Below are 23360 nucleotides of genomic sequence, written 5' to 3' on the forward strand. Positions count from 1 at the left end.
TAGAATGGTTCCAGGGGTGAGGGACTTTAGTTATGTGGATAGACTGGAGAAGCTGGGGTTGTTCTCCTTGGAACAGAGAAGGTTGAGAGGAGATTTGATAGAGGTATTCAAAATCATGAAGGGTCTAGACAGAGTAGATAGAGAGAAACTGTTCCATTGGCAGAAGGGTCAAGAACCAGAGGACATAGATTTAAGGTGATTGACAAAAGAACCAAGGTGACATGCGGAAAAACTTTTTCACACAAAAGGGAACTGGATAATACTTGAAAGTAAAAAATTTGCAAGGCTACGGGGATAGGGCGGGGGAGTGAGAGTAGCTGAATTGCTCTAGCATAGAGCTGGCACGGACTTGATGGGCCGAATGGCCTCCTTCCGTGCTGTAACCTTTCTATGATTCTATGATTCTGATCTCTTCTGAAGCAATCAAACCTCTAAAGGTTTCATGGCAGAATTCTCACATGTACTGTGAAGTACTTTGGGATGTCCTGAAGATATCAAATGCACCATATAAATTATTTCTTTCTTTCTTTCTTACTACGAAGCTTAAATAGGAGGAATGACAAAATGATTTGTCATGGCAATTTGTATCCATTCATAAAGTCTATTACTTATGTTTCAACATGACCAAAATTGTTACAGTAAAAAATCACAACGGTAGGAAAAATTTCAAAATTGATTTCCACCTCTCTGCTACAGGTGAGAAGCCTACAGCAATAGTATGGCTATGCTGAACTTAAGGGTTCTTTAAAAAAATTAAATGTTGACATTTGCTGTCACTAATTGTATTTTCATTTCCTGTTGTAATTATGCCAGTGCATGTTTGCTGTGAGAGCTGAAAATGAGGTAGATCACTGAGGAAAGAAATAATTGTTAATGAACAATCAGTTTGAAGCCAAATTCATTATCTCGAAAGAGCTAGTGTAAGATTAACTACTATCCATGACTCTCCTCCTACATGTTGTGCTTTATTGTAAGATAATCACAAATAATCATTCACTCTAACTTCATCAATTATATTTCATTATGGAGATTCATACTTATATTGTAAGTATTGTTTAATGATAATGGTGGTATTCATGCTTTGGAGTTCTAATTGGAAGAGGAGAGGTTTGGAGAGGTTGAGGCCTAATGACCAGAGCATGCTCATTAGCACATGACCCCGTGTGAATGTGATGACAATCTGCTTGCACTAAAGTGGCCATGTTGAACTTTTGCAGCCCATTTTTTCCAGTTGTTTGCACAACCTGTGTTTTCTAGATAATAGCTTCTCACTACCATTAGCTAATTATACCAGCCAAAAAAAAGCAATATTGCCAGTTTTCAGACATGCTCTGCACATAAAAACATCTTTCCCTATTTAACCTGTATGCTGGAGATGCAACTGACACATTCAATTTATTTTTTCTCCTTTACATCAACTGACTTAACAAAAACTGTGTTCATGTGGATTCATCAAGAATCAATTTTAGTTGATCTTGATGTGGGAAAAACAGTGGCCTTTTGCCTTGCACAGTTATAAGTAAAATCAGTCCAAAGAATATGATTTTGCGATTAGTGCAGAGTTAAAGATCGCCTAGTCTTTCAGTCAAGACCATCATTTATATCTATAAAGTTTATGATATTTACTTAGTTTCCTCAGTGATGTTTAGATTGTTATTATTGATCATTTAAAATAATTATAATAAATTGCTTAGCAATGTGTTAAAAAAGGGGTTCCAATACTGTCATAAACAGATATAGTGAAGCTTGAACAGTACATCAGAGCCCAAACGCTATATTACATTACTGAAATACATTCCCATTTGGCTCAAAAGATGGCAAGAGATAGCAATATCCAGGGTGGAATATACTTTGATGTTGTCACTGAATTAGAATGGAGTGACTGGACTCGTACTAGGGGATGAAAATGTTATTTTAATTAGAAATTTGGAAAAGGCAGATCTTACCATGTCCTCCCATACAGTTTATACCTCCATATCCTCCCATACAGTCTATACCTCCATGTCCTCCCATACAGTTCATACCTCCATATCCTCCCATACAGTTCATACCTCCATGTCCTCCCATACAGTTTAAACCTCCATGTCCTCCCATATAGTTTATACCTCCATGTCCTCCCATACAGTCTATACCTCCATGTCCTCCCATACAGTTTATACCTCCATGTCCTCCCATACAGTCTATACCTCCATGTCCTCCCATACAGTTTATACCTCCATGTCCTCCCATACTGTCTATACCTCCATGTCCTCCCATACAGTCTATACCTCCATGTCCTCCCATACAGTCTATACCTCCATGTCCTCCCATACAGTTTATACCTCCATGTCCTCCCATACAGTCTATACCTCCATGTCCTCCCATACAGTTTATACCTCCATGTCCTCCCATACAGTCTATACCTCCATGTCCTCCCATACAGTTTATATCTCCATGACCTCCCATACAGTTTATACCTCCATGTCCTCCCATACAGTTTATATCTCCATGACCTCCCATACAGTCTATACCTCCATGTCCTCCCATACAGTTTATATCTCCATGTCCTCCCATACAGTCTATACCTCCATGTCCTCCCATACAGTTTAAACCTCCATGTCCTCCCATATAGTTTATACCTCCATGTCCTCCCATACAGTCTATACCTCCATGTCCTCCCATACAGTTTATACCTCCATGTCCTCCCATACAGTTTATACCTCCATGTCCTCCCATACAGTCTATACCTCCATGTCCTCCCATATAGTTTATACCTCCATGTCCTCCCATATAGTCTATACCTCCATGTCCTCCCATACAGTTTATACCTCCATGTCCTCCCATACAGTCTATACCTCCATGTCCTCCCATACAGTTTATATCTCCATGACCTCCCATACAGTTTAAACCTCCATGTCCTCCCATATAGTTTATACCTCCATGTCCTCCCATACTGTCTATACCTCCATGTCCTCCCATACAGTCTATACCTCCATGTCCTCCCATACAGTTTATACCTCCATGTCCTCCCATACAGTCTATACCTCCATATCCTCCCATACAGTTTAAACCTCCATGTCCTCTCATACAGTCTATACCTCCATATCCTCCCATACAGTTTATACCTCCATGTCCTCCCATACAGTCTATACCTCCATATCCTCCCATACAGTCTATACCTCCATGTCCTCCCATACAGTTTAAACCTCCATGACCTCCCATACAGTCTATACCTCCATGTCCTCCCATACAGTTTAAACCTCCATGTCCTCCCATACAGTCTATACCTCCATGTCCTCCCATACAGTTTAAACCTCCATCTCCTCCCATACAGTCTATACCTCCATGTCCTCCCATACAGTTTATACCTCCATGTCCTCCCATACGGTCTATACCTCCATGTCCTCCCATACAGTCTATACCTCCATGTCCTCCCATACAGTCTATACCTCCATGTCCTCCCATATAGTCTATAGCTCCATGAACTACTCAGCGTGACATACAGTGACCATGCACAGGGAAAAGGTTTTCTTCCAATATAATTTCCATAGCGCGATCAAAAAAATGAGGCACCCTGCCACTCCCACAGCTGCTCATGGATATAGCTCCACAGTCACAATCCCTGTTCTTGAACTTTTTCAACTCCTGGAACAGTTCTTCTTTAAACTGCTGGAGGTCTTTAAGACCAGCAGCATCCTATAACCTCCTAATGGGTGAACTGCCTAACTGAGACGTGACTCATGCCTGCAGCTCACCCACCATATGTAATTAAGGCTGAATCTGAAAACTTAGCCATGGGCTGTAGTTGGTGTTTGTCCCACCATATCTGTCTCCCACCGGTTCAAACTAAAATGATCCCTACTAAGTCCCAATGATTGAAGAACAATGTAACCTTACCATCAAATTATTGGCCCTCTCCGTTGACTCCTTCACCTTTCTGAATGGAATTTCTAATTTTCCCTCATTTTGTTCTTTAAATGCTACATACAGTGTCATAGTGTACTTTAGTTATACCGTCTCATACTATGTGCTATGCAATACATCAACTGTTACGATCGCTGTATATATAAAGTAGGATTAGTTAAACCAGTTGGTTACAACAACAACAAAATAATGATGGACTTCGATAAATTGGGCTTATTATGGTGATTATTTATTCTTCTTTATCATTACTCAGTGACCATACACCCTGCAGAATACATAAAGCAATGCACCATCTTGTCAGATCAGCAACTGCAAACCACACAGCCTCAATAGGGGTTATATTGGATAACCTCCAAAAACGGGCTCTGGGATCGTGATGCATGATTAACCCAAGCCCGTTGGTTGCGATGCAGGCAGCATGTTACATTTGTGCTTCCTGATGATTTAAATGATTGCTGTGTGCAGTCGGTGCTATCTGTGCTGTTGATTGGCTGCACTCAACAGCAACGTGCCCTGATATCGGAAGTGGTTAGCACTATTTAAAGGCAGTCTGCACCTCTTAAAGGGGAGGTGCACTGTGATTGCAGGAATTGGTGGCAGTCAATTGGGAAGTGAATTTCTGCTGCAATATATTGAAGAATGGCTGCGTCTGAGAGCGAGCGTGCACTAAGGTTCTCGAATGATGCACTAGAGGCCTTGATGGAAGAGGTGGACAGAAGGAGGGGCATCCTATATCCACAGGGGGGCAGGATGCCCTCCAGACATATACTGAAGAGGCAGTGGGATGAAATAGCGGACGAGGTCAATGCCAGGAGCATAGCGCCAAAAACATGGATGCAGTGCAGGAAGAAGTTCATTGATTTGAGACGAGTGGTCAAGGTGAGTGAGTTCAACTGTCAAGTGGCATCTCCTACCAACTGCACCACTAGCCTTATCCATTGCTCCATGCACTACACCCCCCATCACCCACCTACCAACAAACTCTTTCAATCAGTACTCAACTCTTCAAACCAGGTGCTTCATCTCACCCTCACCCATTACCACTGTTGCAAGCCATAAACCCATAACTCACAGGTCACACACACTGGCAGCTATTCAACCATGACAGCCACATCACCCAAACATCTTGCAGGACACTCACTGACACACTTCCCTCTTTCTTGCATGAGAAGGTGGCACATAACAGGAGGCAGCAAGAAAGAACTGGAGGAGGACAGGCACACCTACATGTCCTAAGTCCCATGGAGGAGACAGTGCTGGCCATCATTGGAAGGGCCATCGCTGAGGCCGTGGCCACTGGAGGTATCGATGATGAGGGTCTCTGCATATCGAATCCTCCTTCTCGCTTCCCACTTCTCCCTCAGCCCACAATCTTTTCTGACTCACGTGTTGCAGATGGTGTAAGCACGCATGTCTTACTGTCCCCTCTCCCCTCACCACAACTCAACCCGTGTCCCTTTGTCACTTCATATACCCAAGAACTAGAACCTGCCCAGTCGGAGGAGGCAGAGGAAGACAACAGTGATGATGCAGACACATCATCACTCGATCTTACACTCGCAGCCACCAGTTCAGATACTGACACTGCCCGTAGTTTAGAGGCTAGGACAGAGGAGGGATCTGCACGTAGTGAGACACTAGACACAAGTGCGCAGGAGCCAGGGCGGGGGAAACGGATACCACAGATGCCAGTTCTCTGGTTATGCTGCTAAGTAGTCAGACGATGACTTCGATGTGCCAGGCTACAGAAGAAGGCTGATGGGCGTACAAACCCAAATGCTTGGTGCATTGGAAAGCCTGCCAGAAAGCCTGTGCACAATGTCAAGGGGCAAAGAGGAGTCCAGCTCTAACTTGGCACAGGGATTTGCGCAAAGCTTGGAGCCCATCCTTTCCCACATGGAACGAGTGGACACCTCCATCAGCACACCTGTTGAACCCACCATGATACAACATCTGATTACCGATGACACAGCTTCCATTGCAGCACAAACATCTGCCATCAAAGGTCTGACTGCTGCATTTGGAGCTCAGACTGCTGCCTTGGAAGCTCAGCCTGCTTTAGGCATGCGATGAGCTGAGGGAGGAAGCAATGTGTAATTTAAATTCAATTAATTAAATAAAATCTGGAATTAAAAAAACTAGTATCAGTAATGGTGGCCATGAAACTACCGGATTGTCGTAAAAACCCATCTGGTTCACTAATGTCCTTTAGGGAAGGAAACCTGCCGTCCTTACCCGGTCTGGCCGATATGTGACTCCAGACCCACAGCAATGTGGTTGATTCTTAATTGCCCTCTGAAATGGCCGAGCAAACCACTTAGTTGTACACTCTCGCTAAAAAAAAGTCATAATAAGAATAAAACCGGATGGACCACCCGGCATCGGACCACTAGGCACCGGACACGACAAAGGCAAACCAAGCCCAGTTGACCCTGCAAAGTCCTCCCCACTAACATCTGGGGACTTGTGCCAAAATTGGGAGAGCTGTCACACAGACTAGTCAAGCAACAGCCTGACATAGCCATTCTCACAGAATCATACCTTTCAGCCAGCGTCCCAGACTCTTGCATCACCATCCCCGGGTATGTCCTGTCCCACCGGCAGGACAGACCGACCAGAGCTGGCAGTACAGTGATACACAGTCAGGAGGGAGTGGCTCTGGGAGTCCTCAACATTGACTCTGGACCCCATGAAATCTCATGGCATCAGGTCAAACATGGGCAAGGAAACCTCCTGCTGATTACCACCTACCGTCCTCCCTCAGCTGATGAGTCAGTCCTCCTCCATGTTGAGCACCACTTGGAGGAAGCACTGAGGATAGCAAGGGCACACAATATACTCTGGGTGGGGGACTTCAATGTCCATCACCAAGAGTGGCTCGGTAGCACCACTACTGACCGAGCTGGCTGAGTGTTGAAGGACATAGCTGCCAGACTGGGCCTGCGGCAGGTGGTGAGCGAACCAACATGAGGGAAAAACCTACTTGACCTCGTCCTCACCAATCTGCCTGTCGCAGATGCATCGGTCCATGACAGTATTGGTAGGAGTGACCACCGCACAGTCCTCGTGGAGACGAAGTGCCGTCTTCGCACTGAGGACACCATCCAACGTGTTGTGTGGCACTACCACCGTGCTAAATGGCATAGATTCAGAACAGATCTAGCAACTCAAAACTGGGCATCCATGAGGCGCCGTGGGCCATCAGCAGCAGCAGAATTGTATTCCAGCACAATCTGTAACCTCACTCTACCATTACCAACAAGCCAGGGGATTAACCCTGGTCAATGAGGAGTGTAGAAGAGCATGCCAGGAGCAGCACCAGGCATAACTAAAAATGAGGTGCCAACCTGGTGAAGCTACAACTCAGGACTACATGCATGCTAAACAGCGGAAGCAACATGCTACAGACAGAGCTAAGCGATTCCACAACCAATGGATCAGATCAAAGCTCTGCAGTCCTGCCACATCCAGTTGTGAATGGTGGTGGACAATTAAACAACTAACGGGAGGAGGAGGCTCTGTAAACATCCCCAGCCTCAATGATGGCGGAGTCCAGCACGTGAGTGCAAAAGTCAAGGCTGAAGCGTTTGCAACCATCTTCATCCAGAAGTGCCAAGTGGATGATCCATCTCAGCCTCTTCCCGATATCCCCACCATCACAGAAGCCAATCTTCAGCCAATTCGATTCACTCCACTGATATCAAGAAATGGCTGAGTGCACTGGATACAGCAAAGACTATGGGCCCCGACAACATCCCGGCTGTCGTGCTGAAGTCTTGTGCTCCAGAACTAGCTGCACCTCCATCCAAGCTGTTCCAGTACAGCTACAACACTGGCATCTACCCGACAATGTGGAAAATTGCCCAGGTATGTCCTGGCCATAAAAAGCAGGACAAATCCAATCCGGCCAATTACTGCCCCATCAGTCTACTCTCAATCATCAGCAAAGTGATGGAAGGTGTCGTTGACAGTGCTATCAAGCGGCACTTACTCACCAATAACCTGCTCACTGATGCACAGTTTGGGTTCCGCCAGGACCACTCAGCTCCAGATCTCATTACAGCCTTGGTCCAAACATAGACCAAAGAGCTGAATTCCAGAGGTGAGGTGAGAGTGACCTTGACATCAAGGCAGCATTTGACCGAGTGTGGCACCATGGAGCCCAAGTAAAAATGAAGTTAATGGGAATCAGGGGGAAAACTCTCCAGTGGCTGGAGTCATACGTAGCACAAAGGAAGATCGTAGTGGTTGTTGGACGCCAATCATCTCAGCTCCAGGACATTGCTGCAGGCCCAATCATCTTCAGCTGCTTCATCAATAACCTTCCCTCCATCATAACGTCAGAAATGGGGATGTTCGCTGATGATTGCACAGTGTTCAGTTCCATTCGAAACCCCTCAGATAATGAAGCAGTCTGTGCCTGCATGCAGCAAGACCTGGACAACATCCAGGTTTGGGCTGATAGTGGCAAGTAACATTCGCGCCAGACAAGTGCCAGGCAATGACCATTTCCAATAAGAGAGAGTCTAACCACTTCCCCTTGACAGTCAATGGCATTACCATCGCCGAATCCCCCACCATCAACATCCTGGGGGTCACCATTGATCAGAAACTTAACTGGACCAGCCACATAAATACTGTGGCTACAAGAGCAGGTCAGAGGCTGGGTATTCTGTGGCAAGTGACTCACCTCCTGGCTCCCCAAAGCCTTTCCACCATCTACAAGGCACAAGTCAGGAATGTGATGGAATACTCTCCACTTGCCTGGATGAGTGCAGCTCAAGAAGCTCGACACCATCCAGGACAAAGCAGCCCGCTTGATTGGCACCCCTTCCACCACCCTAAACATTCACTCCCTTCACCACCGGCACACTGTGGCTGCAGTATCTACCATCCACAGGATGCACTACAGCAACTCGCCAAGGCTTCTTCGACAGCACCTCCTAAACCCGCGACCTCTGCCACCTAGAAGGACAAGGGCAGCAGGCACATGGGAACAACACCACCTGCACGTTCCCCTCCAAGTCACACACCATCCCAACTTGGAAATATATCACCGTTCCTTCATTGTCGCTGGGTCAAAATCCTGGAACTCCCTTCCTAACAGCACTGTGGGAGAACCGTCACCACACAGACTGCAGCGGTTCAAGAAGGCGGCTCACCACCACCTTCTCAAGGGCAATTAGGGATGGGCAATAAATGCTGGCATTGCCAGCGACGCCCACATCCCATGAACAAATATAAAAAAATCATACAGAGGACGATTTGATGGTCACATGAGAGAAGAGAGATAAGGAATATCGGACTGTTGGTGAATGGGGAGGAGTCGTTGATGTTACTGATGTCGCTCATTAGTAATCTGATCACACAGAGCCCTGGCAGACAGGGCCTGTCTACCTTGTAGCCTTCCTGCTTCTTCCTCCACTTCCTGCTGCACTTCCTCCTCCTCCTCCTCCACCTTCTCCTCTGCTTCTTCTTCCTCTTCCTCTTGGCAAGGGCTGTTCCCTCATAATGGCGAGGTTGTGCAGCATACAACAACGAATCGGGATACCCGCTCAGCTGAGTACTGCGCGGCTCTTCCAGAGCGGTCCAGGCAGTGGAAGTGTTGCTTGTGTGTGCCTACAGTGTGCTCTATGATGTTCCATGCTGCAGTATGGCTCTCGTTGTAGGCCTACTGTGCACGAGCGCATGTGTTCCTGACCGGAGTCATGAGCCATTTCATGAGGGAATAACCCTTGTCGCCCAGTAGCCAGCTTTTGACTTGCCATGCTAGTTGAAATATAGGTGGCATGGAGGACTGGTGCTGGATGAAAGAATCATGACTGCTGCCAGGTTAGCGGGCATTGACCTGCATAATGGGCTGTGTGTTGTCGCACACCAGCTGCACATGGAGGGAGTGGAAACCCTTTCTGTTCATGAATATGGCCGAGTTCAGATGTGCCGCACGCATGGCAATAAGCGTGCAGTCAATGGCACCCTGCACCACGGGGAAGCCTGCAATGTGAGCAAACCCTCGTACTCGCTCCTGCTGCTTGTCTCTGGCAAAAGGGAATGGGATGAATCTGTTTCTGAGTGCGTCCAGAGCCTCCCTTATACAGCAGTGTACTGCAAACTGTGAGATGTTGTTTATATCGCCAGCAGCAGCCTGAAAGGTGCCAGAGCCATAAAAATTAAGCACCACAGTTACCTTGACAACCACAGGCAATGCTGTCCTTGCCCTGCTCTGAGGCTGCCGTTGTGGCTGCATCAGTTGACAAATTTCAGTCACAACCTCTTTAGTGAACAGCAGCCGACAGTGGTCGTCGCTGAACTTGAGGTAAGTGAAGACCCTCCTTGGATATGGCCTCCTCCTCCTCCACCCTCTTCTAGCAACTTGTCCTGCTCTGCATGGCCTCTCTTGATTCTCCCAGTCATGTTCAATTCCCAGAGGAAGCCCTAGCAGGCCACCCATGTCTGAAAGCAACTTTTTTCAGCACACTATTTTAAATGCCACTAACAGTACTGCACGACTAGCCAGACCACTCCCTATAGAATATTGCAACTTTCCCCAAGTATAGGAAACTTCCAAAAACACATACAATTGCACCAGCAGCCAGAATAAATAATCCAGCAACTAACCTGTAACTCCTGCATGATCCCTTTAAATAGCGCTGGTGGGGGGGGTCCTTCATGCCATTTAACTCCTGTTCAGCTGTGCGAGGTTAAGACAGTACATTGGCTGGAGCGTGGAGTTCCAAAATGTAGCCGGCTGCTTCAAATCAGCTTTGCGCACTGATTTACGTCATAATCTCCCTAGTCTACATACTGCCGACGTTCGTTACGTGCACCCACCTTTACCAAGATGGTGTCCTGCGCACTTCATGTCGGAAGTGTGCGCGCGCTTCTCGGACGCCATTTTCAGGGCTTAGGAGTCTGCTTAGTGCCTACAAAACGGGCGCTATATGGCCCAATTTCGCCCCAATGTGTTTAAAAACAGGTTTGATCATTTGTGCACGATCAAAGGGGCAGGTATGTATTCTCACTGAGTCATGAAAATCAGCATTCTAATTTCTCCTGAACATTTATTCCCAATTTACTCATAATGGTAGCTTACGTATTAAACGTAGTTTTATATCCAGCTACTTAATAGTAACAGCAAGTTCCTTTAAAAAAACATGCAAAACAGCATTCTTTTACAGTACTGCAAAAGTGGAAAGCATTATAGGTAACTGAATGATTACAACTTTATAAACCTAATTACAGCCTAACCTTCCTGCTCTGAACAAATACATAATTATTACTTGGCTGCAAATTCAGATAATATTGTCCTGGCCAACGTACCTATGAGTCTAAGGGGTAATTTTTCAAGCCTGCACTTTCAGTGGCAGAAAATCATGAACAATGCGCACCCAAATTTCAGATATGTGTTATCATTGGTTGAGGCTCTGCACTGGGAGTGCAGACTCATAAAGTTACCTTTCTACTGCACTCTGCTCACCATCTTGAGCTAGAGGCTAACCAGTGGGATATGGAACCAAGTCAAAGCTCTGTGGTAGTCTTTGTAATCTGGTATTTGAACCAGGGAGGTTTGCAGCTCTCTATGGCACTATTGATGATTGACTAATTTGCCTAGCTGACTAATCTGGATGGGTAGACCTGTCACTAGGGGCTGGGATTTTTCACACTCGGTGCCAGATAACCCTACAAGCCAATCCCCAAATGGGAATGGTAGTCCAGCTGCACAAGTAGCAGTAAGCTGCATGGTTTCAGTTAGTTAAACTTCAGCAGTGCCTGTGAGCACACTTGCCGATCCCTAAACCTTGGTTTTACCAGCCCGCACCTGAGCTCTCTTGGCTTATGTAACTGAGGTGAATCCCTCTGGGGAGAGAGTGTGCATTTCATGTTTGGCAGACTACCTGTGTGGATTTCTCAATAGCTTGGTTTGGAGACTCCTAAATCCGATGGCTGGGGTTTTCGCTTCTGTGCTTGACAGCCTGTGATTTTCAGCCTATTTGCTTTCGTGTATGGAAAATCATGGGTTGCCGATCACGGAAGCGATAAACCCCAGCTAATGAGTTTTCACATGGATACCAAACAGACCAAAAAAAAAAGGATTAGCCAATCATATGTTACTTTCCTGCATTTTGTCAGCTGTAAAAATCTATACACAGGCTTTGAAAAGATGCAGTTGATGTTCTAAAAAAACAAAAATTCTGCTATGTCTGCCAGCCTTAATATAAAGGAAGAATCCAGATTTCTGCTTCTATAGCACTACAGTCCTGTGGTATAGACAGCACCAGCTAATCACACTAATACCAGCATATATGCCAGCCTCCAAAACTAACAAAAGCTGATCAGCAGCTTTAAGAAAACTAATACAGACCCAAAAACGCTGACAACTGAAAAACAACCCTAAATATAGGACTGTGATATGTACTTACACTGAAATACAATCATAACTTAAGCTACAGATATATCCAATATTTCATTACTTGCATAGTGGAGGATTGTGACAAAAATTTGGGTGATTTTCCCTTGTTTCTTGTGGAGAAAGATTATGGGCTATTGTGAATATACATTAGTACCATCTGTTGGTAAATCTAATTGATCAATTGTTTTTATGGCTGTCACAGAAACATGTTTATTACTCTTATCTCCTAGTTTACCGCTGTACTTCCACAGTTCACACTGGTACTTTTTCTCCCCTTACCTCCCAGTTCAAGCTAGCACTTTTCTTCTCCAAATAGTTCATGCTGGCACTCTTCTGTTACTTTCGGCCCATCAGTTCATGTTGTCACTCATCTCCCCCCACTTCCCAGCTCAGCTATCACTCATCTCCACCCACTTCCCAGTTCATGTTATCACTCATCTCTCCCCACTTCCCAGCTCAGCTATCACTCATCTCCACCCACTTCCCAGTTCATGTTATCACTCATCTCTCCCCACTTCCCAGCTCAGCTATCACTCATCTCCCCCCACTTCCCAGTTCATGTTATCACTCATCTCTCCCCACTTCCCAGCTCAGCTATCACTCATCTCCACCCACTTCCCAGTTCATGTTATCACTCATCTCTCCCCACTTCCCAGCTCAGCTATCAGTCATCTCCACCCACTTCCCAGTTCATGTTATCACTCATCTCCTCCCACTTCCCAGCTCAGCTATCACTCATCTCCACCCACTTCCCAGTTCATGTTATCACTCATCTCTCCCCACTTCCCAGTTCATGTTATCACTCATCTCTCCCCACTTCCCAGCTCAGCTATCACTCATCTCCACCCACTTCCCAGTTCATGTTATCACTCATCTCCCCCCAATTCCCAGCTCAGCTGTCACTCATCTCCCCCCACTTCCCAGTTCATGTTAGCACTCTTCTCCCACAACTTCCCAGTTTGTGCTGACACTTTTCTTCTCCCGCAAGTTCATGCTGTCACTCTTCTATCGCCTCTTCTCCTCTGCTCTTCTTTGAATAGTATCATGGAATCTTTTACGCCCACCTGAGAGGCCAGATGGAATGTCAGTTTAACATGTTATCCGAAAGACAGCACCTCCTACAATGCAGCACATCCTCAATACAAACACATCCACCCATTAGAGTGAGGGGGCGGACATATGAGGAGAGGTTGAGTAGATTGGGACTCTACTCATTGGAGTTCAGAAGAATGAGAGGCGATCTTATTGAAACATATAAGATTGTGAAGGGTCTTGATCGGGTGGATGCGGTAAGGATGTTCCCAAAGATGGGTGAAACTAGAACTAGGGGGCATAATCTTAGAATAAGGGGCTGCTCTTTCAAAACTGAAATGAGGAGAAACTTCTTCACTCAGAGGGTGGTAGGTCTGTGGAATTTGCTGCCCCAGGAAGCTGTGGAAGCTACATCATTAAATAAATTTAAAACAGAAATAGACAGTTTCCTAGAAGTAAAGGGAATTAGGGGTTATGGGGAGCGGGCAGGAAATTGGACATGAAGCTGAGTTCGGATCGGTCAATGCCCTGTGGGTGGCGGAGAGGGCCCAGGGGCTGTGTGGCCGGGTCCTGCTCCGACTTCTTGTGTTCTTTAGATTTGTGGTTGGGATCAGATCAGCCATGATCTTATTGAATGGCGGAGCAGGCTCGAGGGGCCGATTGGCCTACTCCTGCTCCAATTTCTTATGTTCTTATGTTCTTAAGTCTTTGGGGTGTGACTTGAACCCACAACTTTCTGACTCAGAGGCTAAAGTGCTACCCACTGAGCCCAGGTTAAGGGAACTACTTATTGGTGTGGGGAGAAAAGAAGACGAAGGAGGACACAAAACAAATTCACAGAATTAGAAAGATGTTTTGAAAGATTTACTCCCTGAGAAAGCAGAAGCATTACAGGGTGAGGCAAGGATGTGTACCGAGAAAAACAGAAGCAGTACAGGGCGAGGTGGGATGTGTATCCAAAAAAAATATATTATTTTGTACTTCAATGTGAAAATAGAAGCATAGAAACATAGAAAATAGGAGCAGGAATAGGCCATTCAGCCCTTCGAGCCTGGTCCGCCATTCAATATGATCATGGCTGATCCTCTATCTCAATACCATATCCCCGTTCTCTCCCCATACTCCTTGATGCCTTTTGTGTCTAGACACAAAATACTAGAAATACTGATACTTCACTTTCCCAGGGACAGTCATTAAGGGCAGGGCAGAACTCAGCTTATCCTTTTCTTATCAAGTCAGTGCATGGTCCAGAACTCAGAAAGATATGGAAGGCGGGTGGTTAATTGGCTTTCAATGGATTCCACACTCTGCTGACTCACAGGGAACTGAGGCAGTTTTTCTCAGTCAATGACAGGTAGATGGGACAAAGTCTACACATATAGTCTAGGGCCTGCTGATCTCCAACATCCTTCTACCATCTTGCATCAGCTAACCCATGAAGACAAAGCTGCGGAAGTCCTTCTCCATGAGGAGCAACCAATGGAGCTCCCGAACAGTCCTTAAAGAAAGCTGGAGATGGGGAAGTAGGAGGACAGGTGTCAGCTGCAGGTTTGTACAAAACTTCTGCTTCACTTCCTTCTCATCCAACTTGAGACCACTGCCAGCAAACTAGATCATGAAACTCTAGATCAGCCTCCTCTAGATGTGCCCAAAGAAGAAGCAGAACCAGGCAACTCTTATCCGCTGCTGCCAACACTTCAAAGCACAGACCACCACTTACTCTTCCCTCCCAAGCCCAAGCACAAACACATCCACCCATTAGAGTGAGACAGAGAAAAGTGCGCTAGGTGAAACACAGAGTGAGAACCACATGAGTGAGTAGGAGCAGCTACGGGTGGAACATAAGAAGGAAGATGTTATTAACTGAAGGGTTAGGAGGCATCATCCTTAGGATGAAAAGGTTGAGATTCTTGCTTTTTAATTCAATACATGCAGACTGGGGCTGTGTCAGACAGTGTACTGCAGATGGTGGAGTGAGTGGAGATTGGAAGGGCTGTCTCTTCTGGGCATCAAGCAATTGGGGCTGGAATACAGGCAAGTATGTCATGGGGCTTCACTGATCTCATTGGGATAAAGAAGTCAGCTTTCCCACAGATCGGTCTCCATGTGAAGACAGTACCCAGTACGAGTGGTTGCCTGGAATGGGCATGCATAATGCTACTTACTCTCAGGATGACAGCATATGTGGGCCCTCAAACCAGTCCCTTTCAATTCCTGCGCATGTGGGTGAAAGGGTGCAGAGCCACATGAGATGCAAGCTCTGCTGTGACTACCCAAACTGTCAAATAGCCAACCAACGCTCACTACCGAGGCTCACATGTGAATCATAGAATCATTGAAAATTTAGGGCACAGAAGGAGGCCAATTGGCCCATCGTGTCCATGCTGGCTGAAAATAAGCCACCCAGCCTATTCCCACTTTCCAGCACTTGGTCCGTAGCCTTGTAGGTTATGGCACTTCAAGTGCATATCCAAGTACTTTCACACCAATAAGTGAAGAATGAGCACCTGGATAAGATACCTGAGAACTGCACTCCAGCACTACCCATAGAAGAGAAGATAAGAAGCTTTCAGGGAAGTGGGGTCCACTCTTAACCAAGTGACCGGTCCAAGTTGATCTCCCTCTCCAAAGCCCTACAAATACCTTCTTGTCAGCACCATTGAGAGAATGCCTTACCTCCTAGAAATAAATAGCAAAGACACCAGGATCAAAAATTATCCATATAAATTAGACATATCCCATCAAATAATGAGTTATGTATCAATGGATAACAAGATGATTTTAAAAATAGATAGACCAATCTACACTTGGTTAATTTATTCAGTAATGTGAATTTCAGCGCTTTTGTGCAAACAGCTGGTAACTTCCTTTTGATGCGGAGAAATTAACAAGTTTGCTTGCTTAGTTCTTCTTTTCCTTTTCAACATACATCATTTTACAACTTACAAATGGAGTTACAAATATTTAACTCTTGACTTGATTAGAATTGCATTCAGTCATGTTTAGCAGTGCAGACCTAAGCCAGGCGAGACGGAGCACTGGCACTTCACAAAGACAAAGCCAAACAGGGCTCAAGCATTATCTCAGTTGATCAGTCAGCTGTGATGATTTACTGGCTCAGGCTTCAGAGGATGTAATGAGCTGGAGGCAGCATTAGGTTGGGAAACCTGGTATAATACAATATAACATTGTATTACAGCAGTTATGTATTATAGCACTATTGTAGCTGTACTCACACAATGAATGAATTTGCATGAGTAGCAAATGGCCCTCAGGGATACGTGGCCACATCCCCCCAAGTCCAATAATAAATACTAACTGTTGGTGTGATTCCTCTTTTTTAGGGTGGAGTTCTGCTGTTGCAAATACATTAAAAAATTACAGAATTCTGGGGAAAAAAATCACTAAACTAAGAGTTTTCCCCACATAGTCTCACATTTTTGTCTGAAGCCTAAGACTTAAATTGGAAATTTCATCTGGGCTAGGTGCTGGAAATTTCTATCTGCTGTTGACAAATTCTATATGTGTATGAGAGAAATTAGTTTTTCACCGTTCTCCTTTTGCAGAATAACAATTAGAGAGTACACCACAATAAGCAGGTTATATATCAACAAAGTAAAAAAAAAAGAGAAATGAGTTCTAGTTCCTGTGGAGAAATTCTATTTTTCAGAGTTAGATGCATCAAAAGAGTTATCATCCTGCTCCTGTGAAGCTACAATACCAAGAGTGTACTGTAATAAACCAGGCAGAAAAGTTACAAATAACAACTTTGAGGTATAAGTGTCAAACAGAAACTATTTTTGAATTTAACTCAGGCATATTTCAATTTCATTTGTCCCAGTCATTATTTGAAAAGTATCTCTCAGCCTGTCTTGTTCAAATTGAGTAATCTGTCTGAAGCCATCAGAAAGAGATAGATAGTTCAGAGATACTCCATGGAAAGCCATCAACAAACCACCATGTCAAGGTTGATATTCAAGTACCTTGTGTACTGTTTAGTGTTTATTGAAGTTTGTCGCAGCAGATATGACTCTTGTTTTTCTATCTTCCGAGCAGAGATAATTAAGCCTGGAACTACAATGTGTCTTTGTGTCTGTTTACTTACGTTCAATATGTTTTACAGTTTGTAGCCTAAGCCGTACTCTAGTGAACAGTTTATTCTACCATCTTCTGAAGTAAAGAAAAATCATGAGGGCATGTGATAAAACCAGTAGCTGCAAAACAGTAACAAGGGCTTTCTGTTTGATCCCTAAGCTTGCTACAAATTACCTAAATATTGGGCAGACTCTGGGTCATAGGGACTAAAGCTAGCCTACAGGAGTGGTCTGAGATACAAAGCTTGAGAATAATATCTACAGTAAAAAACCTAAAATGTAACAATAACATCTGTGAGGAATGTACTTTTCAGGTATGTAGTATTTTATACCTTGAGTGAGTCATGTGATAAATTGCTTCAGTAAATTTATTGTGTTGCGTTGTGTTTTTGCAAGCATAGTTGATTTAGAGATTGATAATGTTATTCTTGGCTGAATGCAAGAAAACATAACTGTACATTAGGTTAAAGGGTTAGTTCCTGTGATAAAAGGTAACTTCTGAAAAATAAACACTTCCTGTCCTTTATTAACTCTCTTTTTGATGGACCAGATACAGTTTTATTTTCTTGCATATTTGTCAGAACAGATATGATCAGTCAGTCGATAAGCAGTTTACCACCAACATTAATTATTTAAGAATAATATTTTAAAATGACATCAATATTGCATGTTAAATAATGTGGGAAAATTATTAATATTTTTGTGCATGCACATACCATTTTAACGCTGATAGTAAATATTTTTGTGCAAATTAGTATGTACACCAATCTTATTTTGCAAAATGTGTTCAAGTTTCTTCTACTGATGAAGCAATAGAAGCAACATTGCCTTTTTAAGATCTACACTATGAATATAATGGAACTCAATTGCCTTTCAAAGTTATGCCAAAATTCATAATTTTCAAAATTTGCTAGCCATATTTGATTTAAGACATGATACAGCAAGTGTAAGGCATTTTTTCCTATTAGATTCAATTGGAAATTCGACATCTACAGGATATTCTTACATTATCGGGATATGAATTTATCACCCTTATCACCATCCCCTCAGAGTAATGGTCTTAGAGGGATTTGAAAACAAGGATGAGAATTTTAAAATTGAGGCATTCCAGGACCGGGAGCCAATGTAGGTCAAGGAGCACAGGGGTGATGTGTGAATGAGACTTGGTGCGAGTTAGGATACGGGCAGCAGAGTATTGGTTGAGCTCAAGTTTAATGAGGGTTGAAGATGGGAGGCCGGCCAGGAGAGAATTAGAATAGTCAAGTCTAGAGGTAACGAAAACATGGATGAGGGTTTCAGCAGCAGATAAGCTGAGGCAGGGGCGGAGACGGGTGATGTTACGGAGGTGAAAGTAGACAGTCTTGGTGATGGAGCGGATATGTGGCCGGAAGCTCATCTCAGGGTCAAATAGGATGCCAAGGTTGCGAAGGGTCTGGTTCAGACTCAGACAGTGGCCAGGGAGAGCACAATTTCGACTTGGGGGTGTGGCCAGTTTTGTGGACAGGCCCTGATTTGGGTGAAAGGAATTTTGAACAAGCGCAAAAGATTGCGGAAAACATGAGCATAAGTAGTTTTCCGCGTACATCACTTACATTTAAAATTCCTCCATCTTTTGTGTGGCTCTGCCGATTCCGCCTGGATTGCACTGACATAACTAGTGGAAGTTATGCTAAACCTTTATAATCTGTAGCAAAAAAAGCATATGAAATCTTAGGTTTAATAAATAGGGATATAGATTACAAGAGCAAAGAGGTAATGCTAAATCTTATTCAGTTATATTAGAATATTGAATCCAATCTGGGCACCTTACTTTAGGACATATGTCAAGGCCATGGAGAGGGTGCAGAAGAGGTTTATCAAGATGATACCAAGGATGAGAAGCTTTAGTTTTAAGGAGAAACTAGAGAAACTGGGACTCTGAAATTGACAGGAGGAAATGGTAAGAAGGGGGATGGGGGAGGGAAACCGATTGAGGGTAAGGGGACCTCTGGCATCTCATCAACCATCCTTGGGGGGAGTGAGTGGAACTGCGGTGAAGTGGATGGAGGGTTAAGGGTGAACTGAGTGACGGTAGAGCCAGGAGAAGGGGAGGATAAAGGGGTTGAGTGGGTAGTTCAAAGGGAAAGAGTTAGGGGTAGCGATGGGAGTAAACAGTGGTAGCAATAGCAGTGAATGGTGGTAGGAAAAAAAGGGGGTAGTGGGATGATAAAGGGTAGGGCATGATGGGAGTGAATAGGGTAACAGTAAGGGTGAGGGGGTGATAGGGAAGGGGGTAGAGGGAAGGTGAAGGGTAGGTGCCGCAATGGGAGCATGGTGATGGGGGCAGTGATGGGAAGGGAGTTGCTGAGGGCTACAGACCATACTTTCCCTACAACCCCCACCAGAAAATGTAACCTGCAGCCCTCAGTGGCTCCTTTCTCCACTACAGCACGCCACGCCACCCACTGTTTCCTACCCAGAACGAAAGAAGTAAAGGAAAAGATAGAAAGAGAAGCAAAATGAAGCATTAGAGAGAAAAGAAAGAGGCAAAAGTAGAAGAGAGATAGAGAGACAGTAACAGCAACACAAAGATAGGCAAGAGAGAGACCGAATTCTGTGACTTTGAACATGCAATACCACAGGAAATCCATTAGCAATGCATTAATTACAAATATTGACATTTTTGATACCAAGAATTTGAAGAAAATCAAGTCCGCCAGGATATATCATCTATCAGACATAAATGGTGTTTGACTAGTTGAGCAGATAGTCAAAATGCAGATGTACCAGTTTGGAACTTGCTAGCTTTACCTATTAAGTAAGCATTGGTTTAACACCAGTGTCAACAACATCCGTCTCGTAACGTTCGTTTTTAGATTCACTGAGAAGTCAAGCTTATTTCAATGACAGCAGGTAGAATTTGAAATATATCAGGAGGTTAGGGGAAACATAGATGAGATCTCAGCTAGAACTTAAAATGTAGCAGTGCCTATAATATGCACATGAATATCACAGCAACTATGGTTTTATTTTCAAAATTAAACACTTTTACATGGACTGAGTGTACACAAAGGCAACAACATGCAAATATAAAAAGAACATTAGATGGATTAGAGGTGGAGGGGAAGACCCAGCTGAGTTCACTAACAGACAGTTCAAAACTGAGAATACAGGATTCTTGCTATCATGTAGCATAACAAGGTGCAACTGTAATGGGGATAAATATGTCATGAATATTGAGGAAATTGTTCTGAACTACAAAAGAAATCAGAAATTTTCCATAGCCTTCTGTATGCTCGAGCCCCCCACTCCCCCCATCCCCCTCCCCGTTCCGTAAGTGACAGCATCAAATGCCAACTGAAAAGCTTGGTTTCAATGGTACCCATAGCAGCTATTGTCTGCATAATCATACAGTTCATTCAAAATAGTTACTTTTATTTAGAAATTAAAATTAAAAGGCCTCTTCCGACAGTAGTAACCAACTCTTATGGGTACCCCGTGTGCTTTTTAAATTCATAGGAATGATTGTTAAAATTGCACAAAAGTAGTTTATTATTAAATAATGCCACCAATGTGAAGTGCATTATTATGTAAATTGCATCCTCTGAACAGATTAGTTAATTGCAACTCATTTCCATAATTAATGAACTCTCAAATGAATAATGCCGTTGCAAATTTCTGCAATATTGTTGAAAAATAATAATACATACTTGCCACTGCACTATAAATCAGTGAGGTCAGTATTTCCTTTCTAACAAAAATTATGAAAAATGAAAGAAATAATTATCGTTATGAAAACCTCCAGGATGCTACTGTGCTGATGTACATTGATAAATGTTTAATCTACTTTTAGAATCTGATTATTGTGCTGTTATCAAGATAGTATTGAAACTGAATTTTGCTATTGTGTCTTGGGTGCTTGTAAGTAAATTGAGATTGATTTAGCTTTTTAATGTCAGTTCTCTAAATACCAATAATGATTGATGTTATCCATGTAAGCCAGCATAGCGTGGTGAATGTAGCTATAGCTGCCTTGGCGTGGCTTTCCCACCCCCATCTGACCTTTCCCTCAACTCCATTCAACATGAACACCTTGGCATAGTCATCTTATAATCACTTCTAACCTTTTCAGTATGACTTACATATCCTTTTACCATGTCAACTACTTTACACTCTCCTTCACTCATAATGGAGAGGTAACTTTTTTGACTCCTGTCACCATATTAAAATAACTTATAAGCTAAATTTATAAAGAAGAAAGAAGAAGACGAAAATGAAGATAAAGAACAAGAACAACAACAACTTGCATTTTTACAATGCCTTTAATGTAGAAAATGTCCCAATGTGTGTTAAGGTGGGGGAGGGGGGAGTTACATAAAATGGATAAAGGAATGGATGCCATCCCATGATGAAGAGGTGACTGAAAATTGTGGGGCAATGGGTAGGGGCAAAGGAGGGCACTATTGTGGAGAACTATGTGGTCTTGGTGATGTGATAGTATGTGGGGTTTGAAATCCAGTTCTGGATTAAACAGGATGCTGAGGTTTTGAATGGTCTGGTTCAGCCTGAGCAAACAGCCAGAGAGCAGAATTTTTGGCGGGGGCTGAAAACAAAGGCTTCCTGATGTTCAGTTGGAGGAAATTTTGACTCATCTATCAATTGATGTCCGACAAGCAGTCTGACAGCACGGAGGTGGTTGGAGGGGCAAAGGAATGTTGGGTGTCAACAACAGAGGTATGGAAGCTGATCCTAATTCCTGCAGAAGATGTCATCAAAGGGCAGCATCTGGATGAAGAAGAGAAAGGGGCCCAGGATGGATCTTAATGGATACCGGAGTGACTGTCTGGAGGCAGGAACAGAAGTTATTGCTGGAATGTATTGCCGGAGATGTACTGGCTGTGATTTGGAAAGGTGGGAGCAGAACCATGCAGGGGCAGTCCCATGGACCTGGACAACAGAGGAGAAGAAGTGAAGGAGAATGGTGTGATTGACAGTATCAAATGCTACAGAGAGGTTGAGAAGGACAAGGAATGGATAACGCTTCATGGCTACACAGTCACTCAGGATGTCATTTGTAACTTTGGTCAGGCAGTCTTGGTACTGTGAGCAGACTGGACTGAAGGGATTCAAACAGGGAGTTTTGAAGGAGATAGGCAAGGTGCTGGGTGGTGACAACACATTTGAGGATGTTAGATACAAAAAGGTTAGATATGCGGTGATAGTTGGAGAAGATGGATGAAGAGGAGGGAGATGATGACAGCAGTTTTGAAAAAGAGAGGGGCAAATGAAGCCATTAATAATATTGGCTCGCATGGGATTCAGGTGGGGTAATTGTGTGATCAGGCATTGATGGGGATGGGATTGAAAGAGTAAGGAGGTGGATTTCACGGAAGAGTTGAGCTTGGAAATGGCGTGAGGCAGATGAGAGAGAAACTGCAGAATCACAGAGGATTGGAGCTAGAGTGGGTGGAAGACTGATGGTTGGTTGGGAGCAGAACGGGAAGGGGAACAGTAGAAGTAGCTGCACAGATGGTCTCAATCTTAGTTATGAAGAAGTCCATGAGCTTGTCGCACTTGGTATTAGAGGTTAGTTACGTAGAACATGTACTAAATTAGTTAGAATATTAAAGATTTGGCAACTCTGACAGAGATGATACTAATGTGAAGTGTTTAACAAATATATTTCTTTTCCTGTACATTTTCTCTCTTTGGTTCTCCCACTGCTGTCTGCTGTAGAATATTACTTCCTATTGCAGTGAAGGCAGAACAATCTGCACCACAGTACGCCACAGCGACTGGCAATGTTGCTCCAAATAAATGGTGTGCTCCTATTATGCAGGATGGCTCTGCCCTTGTCACAGTTTTTCTCCCCAAAAATGTAGCTAGTAGTGAACAGGTAAGCCTCACCCAATGAGGGAAATGAGTTCAAATGTTAAGTCAAG

The 23360-nt window shown here is 44.0% G+C and overlaps 2 long non-coding RNA genes across 5 annotated transcripts in view; one reads left to right on the forward strand and one right to left on the reverse strand.

Moving 5' to 3' along the window:
- The window catches only part of LOC137323324 (uncharacterized), a 115932-nt gene that overhangs the window by 63650 nt on the left and 28922 nt on the right, over window positions 1–23360 (reverse strand). The window contains exon 3 of the long non-coding RNA XR_010963348.1: window positions 19032–19123. This is a non-coding gene — a long non-coding RNA (uncharacterized lncRNA). The remainder of the gene's footprint in view (window positions 1–19031; window positions 19124–23360) is intronic.
- The window catches only part of LOC137323323 (uncharacterized), an 85159-nt gene that overhangs the window by 37129 nt on the left and 24670 nt on the right, over window positions 1–23360 (forward strand). The window lies entirely within an intron of this gene.

The sequence above is a fragment of the Heptranchias perlo genome, chromosome 7 (genome assembly GCF_035084215.1).
Source record: "Heptranchias perlo isolate sHepPer1 chromosome 7, sHepPer1.hap1, whole genome shotgun sequence".
Taxonomy (NCBI): domain Eukaryota; kingdom Metazoa; phylum Chordata; class Chondrichthyes; order Hexanchiformes; family Hexanchidae; genus Heptranchias; species Heptranchias perlo.